At 40.0% G+C, this 16,357-nt stretch overlaps 1 protein-coding gene across 1 annotated transcript in view; it reads left to right on the top strand.

Moving 5' to 3' along the window:
• The first annotated feature begins 8,082 nt into the window (after window positions 1-8,082).
• WDR47 (WD repeat domain 47) overlaps window positions 8,083-16,357 on the top strand; it is a 57,496-nt gene continuing 49,221 nt past the window's right edge. The window contains exon 1 of the mRNA XM_007449331.1: window positions 8,083-8,446. The gene's annotated coding sequence lies outside the window, so the exon portion shown is untranslated. The remainder of the gene's footprint in view (window positions 8,447-16,357) is intronic.

Below are 16,357 nucleotides of genomic sequence, written 5' to 3' on the forward strand. Positions count from 1 at the left end.
AAAAAAGCAAGGGCTGGGACTTCCCTGGTGGCGCAGTGGTTAAGAATCCTCCTGCCAATGCAGGGGTCGTGGGGTTCGAGCTCTGGTCTGGGAAGATCCCACATGCCGTGGAACAACTAAGCCCATGCTCCACAGCTACTGTGCCTGCGCTCTAGACCCCGCGAACCACAACTACTGAGCCCGCGTGCCATAACTACTGAAGCCCATGTGCCTAGAGCCTCTCCTCTGCAACAAGAGAAGCCACCGCAGTGAGAAGCCTGCGCACCCCAACGAAGAGTAGCCCCCACTCGCGGCAACTAGAGAAAGCCTGCACGCAGCAGGGAAGACCAAATGCAGCCCAAAATTAAAAAAAAAAAAAAAAAAAAAAAAGCAAGGGCTTCCAAATCAAGCAAACAGAATTGGATACCTACTGTAATTAGTATGCAGGAGCTGCCAAAAGGCCTCAAAATTTCAAAATAGCTTCATTGAAAGATTTGTTGTAAAAGGCAGAAAATAAGATGGGAGGCCACCGGTCTGACTGAACTTGTGACCATAACTCAAATTCAGAGCATAATAGGAAATTTTTTTAGGCCTTCTCCCCTAAGCTAAATGTATCCGGGTAGAAAGAAAAACATTCCAACATAAATTGATGGGCATGTCATTCCTATGATAAGCAACTAACTTCACTGATCTATCTCAAAAGGTGAGTAAGTATTCCAGCCTTAAGAAATCAAATCCTTCTTGGAGAACTTGCGTTCCTTTCCTGTGCCTTTGGGATGTAAATGTTCCAGAAACTTAAGGGAGGTTTTCTGCTTTTTTTTCTTTTTTCTAATTGAAGTATAGTTGATTTACAATGATGTGTTAGTTTCTGCTGTACAGCAAAGTAATTCAGTTCTCTCTCTCTCTCTCTCTCTATATATATATATATACACACATACACACACATATGTATTCTTTTCCATTATGGTTTATTATAAGATATTGAATATAATTCCCTGTGCTATACAGTAGGACCTTGTTGTTTATCTATTTTATATATAGTTCTTCGTATCTGCCAATCCCAAACTCCTAATTTATCCCTCTCCCACCCCCTTTCCCCTTTGGTAACCATAAGTTTGTTTTCAATGTCTATGAGCCTGTTTCTGTTTTGTAAATAAGTTCATTTGTATCATATTTTAGATTCCACATATAAGTGATATCATATGTTATATGTCTTTCTCTGATTTATTTCACTTAGTATGATAATCTCTAGGTCCATGCATGTTACTGCCAATGGCATTATTTCACTCTTTTTTTTTCTGGCTGAGTAGTGTAGTATTGCATTGTGTGTGTGTGTGTGTGTGTGTGTGTGTGTGTGTGTGTACCACATCTTTATCCATTCATCTCTGTGTCTTGCCTATTGTACATAGTACAGCTAAGAACATTGCATGTATCTTTTCAAATTAGAGTTTTCTCTGGATATGTGTCCAGAAGTGGGATTGATGTATCATATGGTAACTCAATCTTTTAGTTATTTAAGAAACATCCATACTACTTTCTATAGTTGCTGCACCAATTTACATTCCCACCAACAGTGTAGGAGGGTTAAGGGAGGTCATTTTATCAGAAAAATAACAAAAAGAGGAAAAGGTCATTTGAAAATTTAAGTGAATGAAAATTCATGTGTCTTTTCCACCAGTATTAGTAAAAAACCTTTAAGTTTACAGATAAACTTAACTTTTTCCAACTGCTGAAACAAAATTTTGATCCAAATGTTCTTCTGTAAACTAGTAAGTTTTGTACCATTGTGCCCATTTAATGACTAAAGTTTATTTTAAAATGAAAGCTATAAGATCATTGTTTGTATCTGTCTATATGTTTGTGTATGAGTCTATATATGTATGTTGTAGATGTGTGATATTTTTATACCAGTGGAGCCCTATTCAATTGGCTTAAACAAGTGCTTATATAAAATTCTCAAAAATATAATAGAAATTCAACCAAATATTTTTCAGGTTCACATGATCTAGGATTAATCTTTAGAAAATAAAAGCAAGTTTAAGGTTATTGGTTTAACTAAAACAGGTATGTCTAGCATTATCAGCATTAAGTATAATAATTAAACCAAATTAAATAGATGCAAATAGGATAAAAAGTTTTTAGGTGAACTTGTTAACAATAATTATGTATCATGGTATGTGTACTTAAAAATACTTTTCAGAATTCTTTTGGTAACTTGAAACCTTAGAGTTTTGCTAAGTTAAATTAAATGATGGAAACTCATTGAATATCTAGGTCATTTCCAAATAAGATAAAGTAATACAATATTAGTTATGGAATATATGTCTATCTACTTTTATCTTCCTCTTGCAGAGAAAGTAAACATAAATTTGTGTCTATTAATAACCACGTCCTGTGCCACATTGAAAGATTGCACTATTTAAGAAGGTACAGGACTTCCCTGGTGGCACAGTGGTTAAGAATCTGCCTGCCAATGCAGGGTACATGGGTTTGATTCCTAGTCTGGGAAGATCCCACATGCTGAGGGGCAGCTAAGCCCATACACCACAACTACTGAGCCCATGCACCACATCTACTGAAGCCTGGGCGCCCTAGAGCCTGCTTGCCGCAACTACTGAGCCCGCACGCCTAGAGTCCGTGCTTTGCAACAAGAGAAGCCACCACAATGAGAAGCCTGCACACCACAATGAAGAGTAGCTCCGGCTCACCACAACTAGAGAAAGCCTGCACACAGCAACGAAGACCCAACGCAGCCAAAAAATAAAAATAAAAATTAAAATTAAAAAATTAACTACCAAATGTAAAATAGATAGCTAGTGGGAAGCAGCCACATAGCACAGGGAGACCAGCTCGGTGCTTTGTGACCACCTAGAGGGGTGGGATAGGGAATGTGGGAGGGAGACGCAAGAAGGAGGAGATATGGGGATATATATATATGTATGGCTGATTCACTTTGTTATAAAGCAGAAAATAACACACCATTGTAGAACAATTATACTCCAATAAAGACATTAAAAAATAAATACAAGGGTACATGTTTCTATAAATTATAAAAGGTATTTATAAATTCACCAAGCCACAAAATGCTAATACCATTCACAATTGTTTACTTCTTTATTTTCACTAGAAATTAAGGTTTCTAATTAACATGTGTGACTAAGGCTGCTAGAAATAATTAGGAAAACAATTCTGTATGCAAGAATAATAAGATGTATTTTTGGTTAAGAAAAGGTATGAGATAGGGAGATGCATTTTTGTTGAGGGAAATGAAAGTGTCTTTGTCCTAAAACTGATTATTTCTAGATGGGAAAGAGAACAAGAGACAAACTAAAATAGACATAGAAAGTTGTAGAAGAATTTTGAAAAAAGGAATCTTTGGGAAGAAATTTTATGTGTGGTCAGGACTGGTTAAGACTGGAATAAATTTATTTAAGTAAATGAGTTTTAATACAAAAGTAAGCCTGTGCAAAATTAGAATTTGGTTTTCTCTCTGATATTGAACATATAAAAAAAAAAGTCCAGTCTGAAATTCCTTATGAAAGGTTCCAACAAAGCAGATTGGGAGGGCCGACATGGTCAGTTGCAATTCTTGCTGTATTTAAGTAGATAAACAGGCCAAGTTTATTGAAACTAAACTTATTTTGCAAACAAATTTGTCTTGACTACCTTTGGTAAAAAATTAGGGTGATGGGACTTCCCTGGTGGCGCAGTGGTTAAGAATCTGCCTGCCGGGTTCCCTGGTGGCGCAGTGGTTGAGAGTCCGCCTGCCAATGCAGTGGACACGGGTTTGTGCCCTGGTCCGGGAGGATCCCACATGCCGTGGAGTGGCTGGGCCCGTGAGCCATGGCCACTGGGCCTGCGCGTCCGGAGCCTGTGCTCCGCAATGGGAGAGGCGACAACAGTGAGAGGTCCGCGTACCGCAAAAAAAAAAAAAAAAAAAAAAAAAAAAAAAAACAGGAAGATTCCCACATGCTGCTGAGCAACTAAGCCCATGAGCCACAACTACTGAGCCCGCGTGCCACAACTACTGAAGCGTGTGCGCCTAGAGCCCATGCTCCATAACAAGAGAAGCCACAGCAATGAGAAGCCCGTGCACCGCAACAAAGAGTAGCCCCCGCTCGCCGCAACTAGAGAAAGCCCGCACACAGCAACGAAGACCCAATGCAGCCAAAATAAATAAATAAATAAACTTATAAAAACATGATTTTAGAGAGAAAATTTATGTTTCAGTAATACACTGTGGATATTAGCTTCTAATACTGTCCATTGTCTTTAAGGTTTGTTTTCTACCTATAAACTGGTCTAGATCCTCAATTCTTCTAGTTTCCTCATATCTAGCTGCAACTCTCTGAACTAATGTCTGCTTTTTCCCATCCTTTTGATTTGGAACTATTGAGAGTTGCCTTTTCTCCTGAAGCCCTGCAAACTAAAACTAGAAAACTTGATATAAACTTCAGAGAAATCACCACAGTTGCTCATGTTTTAGACAATCTTTTTTGTGTCTCTTGCTATGTGGGCCACTCAGAAAGTTTACTGGTATACCTGATGACATCACCAAAGACATTCGAGTGACAAACCAGGAAAATCTGTCAAATTGTCACTGCCTGCCCTATTTCATCTGAATATGCTTTAAGCCGGCCATCTAGAAATCTCCACTGGCTGCCTTCAGATCCCAGGAACTGGGATTATGTGTCTGCTCTAGTCATTAACCATTGTTTTATTTTGTCCCCATAGAAATGCCTCATTAAATGCCTGTTTGCTTGCACCACAGCCCTATTTTGGGGAGTCCACCTGAATCACCTTCTCCTAAAATGAGTCTAACTGAACTAATGTATTGTCAGGACTAAGAGACTGGTTCAGTGAGATAAAACAATCTTCCAACTCAGCTTCCGGACTATGAAATTTCTTGGGGGAAGTTTTAAAGGTGGGATGGTAGGGGAGCAAAATTTGCCTCCCTAAAATGTTTCTCTTTGGCATGAGCATTATTTTATGCTGATTATTTTTAAGAAACAAAAGACTCAGGAAGTCTTTCTTTTTTACCTCCCCCTTAACTGCCTAAAAGAATTTAGATAAAGGGCCTGGTCCAGGAAGAGCACCATCGCGGGAGATACCTACACAGAAAATGGGCTAAGAGTGGTAAGGGGAACTCTTCAGGGCCTGGAGACCAGTGTCTTCTTTGTGTCCCATTGTCTTTGCGTAGCCCAGCAAACATTTGTTTACCAAACATTTTCCCATCTTCCTGTAAAGTGTTTTCCTCCCCTTTGGAGTCCCAAATCCCTAACCCCTTCTCCTTTTCTCAGATGGCATGTAAGCCTCAATTGCCTAACTTGGTTTAGGGCCTCATATTCTTATGGACTCCCACACACAGGTAATTAAATTCATTTATTTCTCCTGTTAATCTGTCTGGTGTCAATTTAATCAGTAGACCAGCCAAAAAAAAACCTCAAGTAAGATAAGGGGGAGATTTCCCCCTTACCAACATATTATTAACATTTCCTAACACATAGTTTCTAGTTTTAAAAAACTGTTGAACTATTTCAATGACTTAATTTAAATAGGTTGAGTATTTCTTTCTAAAACAAGTATTTTATTTTATTTACTTTTCAATATAACGTCCAGATATTTACTTAATACAAATAAAAGCATACCTTTTTTACACTGAAACAAGAAGGTATGTTTCTTTACTAGGTTCAACCATCCGCATAGAATTTAAGCTTTTATTTAGGGGTGTGGAGAGGAGCTCTGGTAGACCCAGTATTCTACCTTCATAATCCTTGAACCTGTTTGAAGGAGAAGCAGCCGTGGTGGTACTTTGTTTTCCCAGAGCCAGAGCACTGCTGGCTCTGAAGCACACAGCTCTTTGGTGTGTATATTTATGAGTATGCATTCTAATGAGAGTGGAGCTTTTAAAACAAATTCCCTTATACCCACTGATCTTCCCCTGAACAACTTGAGGCAAGAGTTCCTTACTTAGGTCTGTACTCAGCTTCCTTTCTACTTTTGGGGAAACACCAAAACCTTTTATTCTCCCTTTTGGAAGTGAGATTTGAGAATCAGATTAAAACGGGTCCACCTTAGCCTATAGGCTTATTTGAGTCACAAGTCACCATGAATCATTCCGTCAAGTTAGAGCCTGCATTTTCAAATGATACCTAGCCTAGTTACTGATCCAGAGGAGGCATTCTAAATATTTGGTGAGTGATTGAGGCAGTACCTCAGGATGTGAGGACAGCCCTTCATCTAAGAAAGGCTTGTCCTTTCTGAACAATTCGCTGCTTTACAGCAACTAGAGTGAAAGACAAGAAGATCTAATCTTAACCAGTGTGGCTGAGTGTGGAAGGAAAGGTGATATCTTAGACTAACAGCTATTAAGGTTGTAGTGTAAAACTTGATGTTACATTAGGAAGCAAATACATAGTCAATGCATTTATCAGTGTACAAGTGATAAGATGTACCAGATGTCTTGTATTTCAGTGCCTGATTCTTTTCCTCCTCTCATCCCCCTTTTCTGGAAATATAATGGTTGTGCATCTGCTTCCAATATTTCTGATTACTATTTACTGAAAACTTAGATGCAAATAACACTATGCCCTAGGGCATGAGGGATATAAACATGAATAAGACCTCTTATTCCCTCTGCCTTTTCAGAATGAAGTCCATTTTCTTCAAGCTAAAAATTCCAGTTATTACACAGTGAGGTGGAGTAGATAAAGAAGGTTTTAAGATTCAGAATGGTTAGAATCTTAGCTCTGCTACCTATCAGCTGTTTGACCTTGGGTGATTTATTTCCCTTAATCTCTAAAATGGTAATAATTAACAGGCACTTTAAGGGAGATTGTGAGGCTTAAATGAGAATATAGGTGAAGCATTTTGTTTTGTAGTTAGTGAACACCGAAACCAATCTAGTGCCAGAAGATCAGCTTCTTCCTTTTTATAGCACTCTGCCCCTATTAGGTGGTCAAATGTTTTTCAGATTGTTCCTGATTAGTAACTGTTTCTAGATTTAGTTGAAGATTTAAGTGATGCTGGTTCTTGTAACTGCTATTGTTTGAGAATCAGGATTGAGAAGTGACTTGTCAGGTAGACTATACTGGTAAAATAATCAATAGACTATTTCCAAGATATATTTGCCCACTTTTTCATTTTATACATTCTGTAAAGTTTTTGTTGTTGTTGCTGTGTTTTTAACATCAAGACCCTGGGTAACATTAACTTGTGTTTACATTTATTTTTCTGTCACTTATCACTGAGAGCGTTCTTAATGAAGACTTTCTTCCAGGAGTTAATCAGGGCTAGGCAATTGAAGTTTTGCAGTTAAGCTTCTGTGCTTAAATTGTTTTCCATCAATTTGTAAATATTTTTCTTAGAAGCTTTTCCTCAAGCTATAGCTTCTTTTATCTTGAATTGGGTCAAATTCTTCCTTTCCAGAAATGTTTCTGATGTTTATTACCAGTCCCTTTTGCCACATTTCCCTCACTTTGGGAGGCCCCACTTACGCTTGGCTTTTAGCCTTTGTGAGGACCAAGTTCTTACAGGTTTGTGTCCTGTATTCTTTCGTTAGCTCTACATGGTTTTACCCCTGAATGCTTAATTCAGCTCGGTTGAGCATCAGGTATATTTGTGGAATGCTGCTGCACCGATAGGGTGGGAACTAGTGAGGTTTGCTGTCATGGGGCTTACAACCAAAACGGGTGATGGAAAACAGTGAATGTGTTAAGTGTTAAATAACAAAAATACTTCAAGCATCAAGAAGGGGAAATTAAACTGCTGGAGTCTTCAGGAAGGAAGTGGAACCTGGAAAAGCAGAGAGGAGAAGGCGGCGAGATTTATTTCGTTATCCCTTATTAATAGATCAACAGCGAGGAGTCTTAAGAGTCACTTCTAATGCGCAGACGACTCTCGATTCGGAGGAGACAACCCCCTCCGCCCTATTTCGGGACGCGGGGTCACCAGCCACCAAAGGGTCTGCGTGCCGGCTGCTGGTCTCTCACGCAGTCGCCGCGCCGGCTTTTCCTTCGAGTCCAGCTGGTCCTTGGAGCGCTAGCGGGGAGCCGGTCCACCAGACCAGTCCCCACCGTGCCCCGGGCTGGCGCCCGCCCAGCCGACTCTCCCTTCGACGCAGGCACCTGCCTGGCCGCCCCGCTCGGCGGGGTCCTGAGGCGCCTCGGGGAAGCGCGGCGATTGGCTGCGGCTCGGGGCTGGTGCTCGGCTGCAGCGCCGCTTGACAACCGCAGTGTGTGAGAGGCTGAGCGGACGGTCGCCGGTCCGGGAGGGGTAGACGGGAGGAGAGACTGACGAGCTGATGGATTGACGCGCGGGCGGCTGGAGGCAGGACCGACGTCGAGCCCAGACCGCCGCCCTCACACTTCCTTTCCAGCCCAGAGCCCGCCGCTTGGGGGCCCAGTCCTCCGGCCTCCGCGCCGCTTTCTCCTCCGCGATTTCTCCGGGCTTGTCCCGGAGCCCTCAGGTGAGCGACTTCGGGAGGCGGAGGCGGGGTCGGGCCGCGCTGCACACCTCGGGTTGCCATGGTCACCCGTCACCGCCTGTCACCACTTGACAGGGCTGCGACCGTGGCGACCCCCAAGGGCGGCGTTCGCGGCCCCGGAGAAGGGTCTTGGGTAGGCTTGGGTGCTGACTGGGTGGCGACTGGGGTCGTGGGTGAGGCCCCGGCGCCGACGGATGGGGGCCAGGCCCCGACGGGAAGCCGCCGCTCCTGAACCACACCTTTCTCTCGCTGCCAAGCCGGCTCCGGGGGCCGAGCGACGACCCTCGCCCTGGCACCGCCCGCCCCTGACCAGTAAGCCAGCGCAGGGTTGGTGCCCACCTCGCTGCTGCTGTGGGGCGGGAGGGCGGCTGACTGCGCTGATTCTTCCTTCCTCGCCCCTCTGCCGAGCCCGAGCGACAGCCGAGGGACGCGCTGGCGTCCCATTCTGGGCACGCCTTGGCCGGGAGGAGGGGAGAGCGCTGCGGGGCTGGAGCAGCCCCTCGGGGGCCGGGTTTGGCCTTTCTGACGTCAGTGGTCAGTAGCAGCCGGGCTTTGGGGGTCTGGGCGGGGTCGCGGAGGGGGGCAGCGACTGGATTTGGAACTCGGGTTGGACCAGTGCCCCGGGGGCGTCTGCGTAGGAGACACGGGAACTGGAGCTTGTAGAACTCTTAGGGTTAAGCCGCTTTCTTATGTTGGGGAGAAAGAGATTGGGGCTGCAGCTCTGGCGCGAGGCCTTGGGCGAAAGGGGCGGGGGCAGGCAGGGGCGGCCTTTGACCCGTATTTGATTTTTTTCTTTTCTGTACCCAGAGGTGCAGTCAGTAACCACGCATGGTATCTGAGCAGAGCGTTTTTGGCAACTTTGTTCTCTCTGCATAATGAAGGGAGAAGTCTTTGTTCCACCCACATTCATAGGTTATGATCCTAACACTTATTTCCCTCCCTTTGCTGCTCCAAGAATGCTTAGAGAAGTTAATGGCACAGAGATTAACATGTAGGCTTTAATACGCTATACACCTTTTCTTCACAATAAATCCAAGTAGAATTTTTTTGTCTCTAGTGTTGGTACGTGTTGCCTTGAAATTTTACTAGAAAGGAGAAACGCCTAAGAGCCCATTTTCCTTTATATGACATATTCTTTGGTCTCGTTTAGGAGGAAAATGTAATGAACAGTTTTACCTTAGGTTTCAGTGGGTAGATTGCTTCCACACAGGAAAGAAAAATTATTTTAGTGACCAACCAATTAAGCCATAGCTGTATATTGTTAGGTGAAAAACACACACAGACACTTGAATTTGATGCCATTATGGATATGTGATTTTTTTGTGAAGGAATTTTAACCTGTTTTCTTCCCACCCTCCCACTTCCTAATTCTTGTCTTTTTCTTTTTTTTTTTTTTTTAAAGTCAGTACTAGGAATGTGTCATAAGAGAGCAGGGGTACTATCTTATGTTCCTAGTTACATAATTGTGTTCAGCCTCTTTTTCTGTTTGTGAAATCGAGTTTATCAGTTAGTTACTTACTAAATAGTGTGTGATATGCTTTGATATATGCTGCAAAATAAGTATGAAAAGATGCAGTTTTCCTCAGTAGCTCAGTAAGCTGGAAATCAGATTTCTAGGATTTAAGTTTCACTTTGCTACTGATTGCAGTCTTGGAAGAGCTACTTACCCTACTAGTGACTTAATTTCCAGATGATAGTACTTGCTATTGTATTAGTCTGGGAATGAGCTCTGAAGTTGAACAAAATAAAGTATTTGAAAGCACTTTGGAAAAAAATTTAAGGCATCTGTTGATTACCTTTTAACAGAATGGAGCATTGACATGGCTAATTAAAAATTTCTGCATGATCTATTTAGTATTTCTAGGTCCAGGACCTTATTTCTTACAGTGGCCTTAAAAAGGCTCATAGAAACTATTAAGATGTGTCTTTACTCCGTGGCAGAGGTTCTTTATTACTGTGGTGACATGGAGAAAAGGGTGTTTCCTCCCTATATGTGGGTCAGGATTGCTTTCCTGCTTTCAGTAGGGTATTCTCATATTTTAGAAAATAAGGCTATGGCCAGTAACTCTTACTTGAGTTTCATTTGGTGTTAAATAATCCTCAGCGTGCATCATTGGTTCTTGAATAATCAAGAAATAGCTTACTTTATCCCCCCGACCTTTGCTTTTAAAATAGGAGTATTAGTGATAAGCTGCAATGTGCCAAGAGATAAATCTGTCGTCACAGAACATGGCACACACTAATGGAGTTGTCATCAATTTCACTTGAAGAGTTGTATAAAAAATAGTGTTTTTATATTAAACAGAGGATATATGAAGAATGTAATATTCACACTAATTTCTAGGTAAAATTTCAAAGACTTCAAAGAAATTTTATGCTTATGGGCTCTGTGGGGATGGGTTCAGTTTCTTCTGTCCTTATGGAGAAAAGTTTAAGAAGCATTGCCTTAGACTTACTCAGCTAATAAATGACAAATCACTACATAGGACAGGAAATAAGTTGAATTCCGTTTTCTAAAACTTTGACATTAGCCTCAAGATTACTTGAATCCTAACTATCCTCTCTTTGTTTTCACCCCTGTATATGTTAGAATGTTATAGTGGAAAGGTCACAGGATTTTAGACCCGGTCGTCCCATTCTTGCTTCTGCACTTTTTGCAGTGTGACCTTAGACAAGTAACTGATGTCTCAGAGTATTAGTGTAATCATCTGTAAAATGAAACTGGAGAGTTGTGAGTGTTATATAGATGATGGATGGGAGTATTTAGCACAGGATCTGACATAGTGGATACACAATAAATGTTAGTTACTTTTTCACAATAATGTTACTTTTCCCTTCCCATCTCTTGCATGTTAGGATATTAACAATCCTTCAAACCCATTCTTAGCAAGATACCTCAGAACTTCCGTAGCATTTTATTTGTAATTTTTTATGATACTCTTTACTTTATATTTTATGTATATTATTTTTATACAGAAGACTTTAATCCAGGTCTTCAGGTTATAAATCCAGTGCTGACCCATGTCTGAGAATACTTTTTTTTTTTTTTGCCATTTAATTTTGAGACCATTACATTGAATAGCCAAAGCTTACATATTTCAGCTGATTTTTCTTCCTTTTTATTTTGAGTTTGTTTTTGTTTGTGTAAAAAGATACCTTACAAAACACCACATTCTCCCTTAGAAGCCTTTGTTTTGTGTTTTATCTTCTTATGCACCATAGTAACTCAATCATTGTATCCCAGGGATGCAGCATCGTGCCAGCACATAATAGACACAAGTATTTTTAAATGAATACTTACTTCAAACATGTTACCACAAGTAGGAGTCTCTCCATGTGGCATCTTTAACATAATTGATCTAATCAGGATTCCCAATGTTTCAAAGTTACACCTAAAACTTTTTAAAAAAACAAGGTAAAAAAAAACAAGGTAAACTTTTTCCAGAGTAAATTTTTATACTTTATCTGTAGCACAGTAGCTCTTCCATAGCATGTTATTAGCAACCCTAAGGACAATGCCCTTACCTTATGAGTTCTAAAGGGGATAAATTTATATTGCACCAATCGCATGCTTGCCACTCTACTAGGAGGTTGATCCCATTTCACAAGTCAACACTCTATATTTTACAGAGAAACGGTACTACATGAAAAAGGACATAAAATTTTTATACTATTTATAGTTGATATATTTGATTTAAATAATGAATTCTGTGAAATGAATGAGTAATGAGTTTCTATGATTAAGTGCCATGTTTTGTGACTTTTGTTGATCTATTGAAAAAGAAAATGGAACTCACATAAAATCTTTGCGAAAGCTTTATAGAACTGAGCTAAAATTGGTACCTTAATGTCCATTTTGGTTTAACATTTTTTCCTGTTTATTTATTTATCTATTCCAGTTTTATTGAGATATCATTGACATATAGCACTGGATAAGTTTAAGGTGTACAGCATAATAATTTGACTTACATACATTACAAAATAATTATCACAGCAAGTTTAGTAAACATCCATCATCTCATATAGATACAAAATTCAAAAAAATAGAAAAAAATATTTTCCCTTGTGATGAGAACTCTTAGGATTTACTCTCAACAACTTTCCTGTATAATATACAGCAGTGTTAATTATTTTTATCATGTAGTGCATTACATTCCTAGTACTTCTTTATCTTATAACTGGAAGTTTGTACCTTTTGACAGCCTTCATCCAGTTCTCCCTTCCCCTGCTCCTTACCTCTGGTAACCACAAATCTGGTCTCTTTTTTCTATGAGTTTGTTTGTTTTTGAAGTATATTTGAAGTATAATTATTGAAGACTGTGTTAGTTCCTATTATATAACATAGTGATTTGATATGTCTATACATTTCAAAATGATCACCATGATAAGTCTAGTTACAATATGTCACCCTACAAAGATACTACATAGTTATTAACTATATTCCCCACACTATACATTTTATACCCATGACTCATTTGTTTCAGAACTGGAAATTTGTACCCCTTAATTTCCCTCACCTATTTCTTTTCTCCCCCAACACCCTTCCCCTCTGGCAACCACCTTTTTGTTCTCTATGTATAACTGTTTCTGTTTTATGTTTTTTAGATTCCACATATAAGTGAAATCATACAGTATTTACCTCTCTCTGTCTGACTTATTTCATTTAGCATAATACCCTGAAGGTCCATCCATGACAAGGCTTCGTTCTTTTTTATGGCTGAGTAATATTCCATTGTGCATATATGTGTGTGTGTTTATATATATATATAAATATATAAACACACACACACACACACCACATCTTCTTTCTCAGTTCATCTACTGATGGGTACTTAGGTTGCTTCCATATCTTGGCTTTTGTAAATAATGCTGCAGTGAACATAGGGGTGCATATATCTTTTCTAATTAATGTCTTCGTTTTCTTCAGATAAATATCCAGGAGTGGAATTACTGGGTCCTATGGTAGTTCTATTTTTAATTTTTTGAGGGATCTCTGTACTGTTTTCCATAGTGGCTGCACCAATTTACATTCTCACCTACAGTCCACGAGGGTTCTGTGTTCTCCACATCCTCACCAGCACTTGTTATTTGTTGTCTTTTTCAGTAATAGCCATTCTGACATGTGTGAGGTAATATCTCATTGTGGTTTTGATTTGTATTTCCCTGATGATTAGTGATGTTGAACATCTTTTCATGTGCCCGTTGGCCATCTGTATATCTTTGGGAAAATGTCTGTTCAGATTCTTTACCCATTTTTTAATCAGGAATCGGGTTGTTTTTTGATGTTGAGATGTGTGAGTTCTTTGTATATTTTGGATATTAACCCCTTACTGTATATATTGTTTGCAGATTTTTGTAATTTTTCCTGTTTTGTTGTTTACATTATTTTGAGAGCTTGGAAATAGAATTGGGTTGGTCTTCTTTCCAACTTCAGGAAAAGCTTTTGAAATGAAATTCTGGGAAGTGCCAAAAACAACATCTCACAACTAGATGGTGTAAAGCAACTTTAGGTGTGTCTAGGTGTGTTCACTGTATAGTACCCACATAATGGGAATTGTTAATTTCACTGTGTACAGTTGTTGACCAGACCATACCTGGAGTATTGTGTTCTATTTCAGATGCTTTAAAGAGAGAGATTAACAAATGTTCAGAGGAGAATGACTGGAATTGTAGGGGATCTGGAAGGTATGTGAAGAATGGTTGAAGGAAGTAGGGAAATAGACCTGATAATTGTCAGATTCAAATGTGTAAAAGTTTTTAATGTAACAGATTTTTATTATGCTGACCCAAAGACATACCTAGATGAAAGTAGATTTTAATTCAATATTAGAAAACAAAACAAAATGCCTTTTTATACTTGAGAAAAAATTGAAGGAATTCTGTATTATCTATTGCTGTGTAACAAATTACCCCAAAACTAAGTGGCTTAAAATAGCAAATATTTATCTCACTGTTTCTGAGGATCCCAACATCCCAGCTGGGAGCCTCTGATTTTAGGTCTCTCTTGAGGTTGCAGTCAAGTTTCTTACAGGGGCTGTGGTCTCACCTGAAAACTTGACTTGGGGATGATCTCCTTCCAAGCTCAGTGACCTGGACCTCTGTTCCTTGTTGGACTGAGGGCTTCCGCTCTTCACAGGCTGTTGACTGAAGGCTTCCCTCAGTTCTTTGTTACTTGGACCTTTCCACAAGTTTGCTTCATGACATGGCAGCTGGCTTCCCAGAGTGAGTAGTCTGAGAGAGGGCACATGCCTGCCCTCAGGATGGATGTTACCATCTCTTTATAAATCTTGGAAATGACATCCCAACACTTCCACTCTGCACTTGGGTACAAGTGAGTCAGTAAATCCTGTCCACACTCAAGGGCCAGGGACTACAAAAGGATGTAAAAACACTAGTAGTCTTATTGGTGACCACCTTAGAGACTGTCTTCCATAGGTGCCTTGGGGGGTATAGAAATTTTCTGTTATTGGAGGCATTTATGTAGAGGTTGGCAGACCATCTCTGAGACTTAAGTGTTCAGATATTCTGTACTAAATTAGAGAGTGGACAGAGGTACCTTCCAACTCAATTCTATGATAAGTTTATAAATGCGAAGGAAGTAGAAAAGCTAAGGATAGAAAACTTTAATGGGTAATTATATAGTATATACTCTGTTGTACTTCTTTCTATAGTTAATACTTGTATAATTTGTGTTATTTTTAGTAAGCTTTGAAGTTTTTGTGACTCTTGGTTCAGTACATTTTCTTATGTTTCTGAATGTACCGCTATATAATAGATATAGTCCTATACTTACTGACAAACCATATTTTATGTAGTTCAGCTTTGAAGCATACTCACATATCTTTAAGTTCTGCTTTTCTCGTTGAAAACAAAAAAGTGTGGGAGTAAAAAAAGAACATAAAGGATAATTTTAATCTATTTTACAAAGCACTCTTTTGGTACCTTGGCTTTAGGTGTGACAGAAAACTATACTAGAGATTTCATCATATAATGAAAGGTTAAATTGTGTTCTTAGATAAAGCATACCTTTTACCACAGATAAGGTAAAAACACACAAACAAGCAAATAAAGAATACTGTATGAATTTATGTGAATATTCACTTTGATCTTAGTTGATGTAGCATTAATTTGTTATTAGAGCCTATACTTAAAATTTTTGGTACAAATATTAATCTTAAAACAATTCTACATTTCTTATTTACATGTGTTTTTATAGGTTGATGTTTTGCTTAATAAACATTTGAATGTTTACGATAAGGTGCTGTGATAATTTAAGGAATAAATTATTTAAAACTACTTTTGGACTTCCCTGGTGGCATAGTGGTTAAGAATCCACCTGCCAATGCAGGGGACAAGGGTTCGAGCCCTGGTCAGGGAAGATCCCACATGCCATGAAGCAACTGGGCCTGTGCGCCACAACTACTGAGCCTGCACGCCAGAACTGCTGAAGCCTGCGCTCCACAACCAGAGAAGCCACCACAATGAGAAGCCCGTGCACTGCAACAAAGAGTAGCCCCCGCTCGCTGCAACTAGAGAAAGACCACGCACAGCAACGAAGACCCAACGCAGCCAATAAATAAATAAATAAATAAATAAATAAATAAACGAACATCCTTTATCTTAAAAAAAAAAATTAAGTGTGGTTTATCAAGTAGGGTTAGGAATTATATTTTATTAGACCTGGAGAGATCTTTTAAAATAAAAAATAGGGCTTCCCTGGTGGCGCAGTGGTTGAGAATCCTCCTGCCGATGCAGGGGACACGGGTTCGTACCCCGGTCCGGGGAGATCCCACGTGCCGCGGAGTGGCTGGGCCCGTGAGCCATGGCCGCTGAGCCTGCGCGTCCGGAGCCTGTGCTCTGCAACGGGAGAGGCCACAACAGTGAGAGGCCCGC

The sequence above is a fragment of the Lipotes vexillifer genome, unplaced genomic scaffold, assembly GCF_000442215.2.
Source record: "Lipotes vexillifer unplaced genomic scaffold, Lipotes_vexillifer_v1.1 scaffold393, whole genome shotgun sequence".
Classification (NCBI taxonomy): Eukaryota; Metazoa; Chordata; class Mammalia; order Artiodactyla; family Lipotidae; genus Lipotes; species Lipotes vexillifer.